Genomic DNA, 1,186 nt, shown 5'->3' with positions numbered 1-1,186 from the left:
CACATTTATTTTTATACTATATAAGAAAATATTTGAATATTTCATTTAGCTTCTGCCAAATTGCCATAGCTCTTTTACTTCATTCTGATGGATCTAGACGTGTTTCTTCCCCGGAAAAAAAATATTCAGTATCTCTGCCTCCCTATTTTTTTCCCAAATGTAGGTAATACCAAATACAATAAACCGTTACTTGGCTCTCAGTCTCGGCCGCAGCCAAGATTCCTGAACCGGCTCGCGGAAAAATCTCCATATTTCAGGCATTTCACAAGACATCCGTCCCAGACAATACACCGCCTTGTAAACAACACAACTTCTTAGGAGATTTCGCGGCCGTCTTCCGCCTTCCCGGTTTCTCTGTTGTCGCTCCTTCTAGAACTTGCATTTTCCAGCTTATCCCTATGTCTCCTAAAGGTTGTCTCATTGCTATTATCTCTAAAAAATAATCTCTTGGAAATGGTTATAGACTAGCTCTTATTCACTAGTTCGGTTCTTTAAGGAGAGAGAATTTCTCGTATATAATCCTCTTTTGGGGGAAAATATGGAGAACATTTGGCCATAGCCGTTGAGATATCAGAGCTATGTAAAAGACACCTCGCGTTTCTTTTCTTGGGGGGAAAAAAGCCACATCAACTGCAGTAGACGGAAGAACTTGAGATTACGTCCTTGCCAGCTCCTGTCTTTATCTGATCTTTGCTCTATCCATCAATCGCATTCCCTTTTATTTAAAGATAATCTTCAGTTTATCACCTGAAGCCCACTCAAGTTTACGCTGATGATTTTACACCCTCTTCGGTCTTCTCCCTTCCTCACATGACCTCAACCACAGTCTCCATCACCGGGCTGTCAAACTTATTTCTGATTTGAAAGCCAGGAGCTATTTAGACAAGAAACGAGTTATGTTAGTACAGTACCTGACAATATACTTTTAAGGAGATTTTAGTGTTTTCTTTCCTTTTTTCTCAAAGTTCTCGCAACCTGATCCTTTTCTCAACACATTGGGGAAGGTTCATAAACAGGTTCACGGACACCGATATGGGATATCATTCTTATGGTGGCCGTATTTTCTTAGCACCTTCGTGTAGATATATCATAGATCTTATAGTAAGTCCTTGTAGATATACAAGAACCAAACCATATATATCAAAGATTCTATAATAAGTCTTTGTCGCTATACAAGAGCTCAATC

The sequence above is a fragment of the Penaeus monodon genome, chromosome 15, assembly GCF_015228065.2.
Source record: "Penaeus monodon isolate SGIC_2016 chromosome 15, NSTDA_Pmon_1, whole genome shotgun sequence".
In the NCBI taxonomy this organism is placed as follows: domain Eukaryota; kingdom Metazoa; phylum Arthropoda; class Malacostraca; order Decapoda; family Penaeidae; genus Penaeus; species Penaeus monodon.
The sequence above is the reverse complement of the archived record's forward strand: the minus strand, read 5'-3'. Positions refer to the sequence as shown.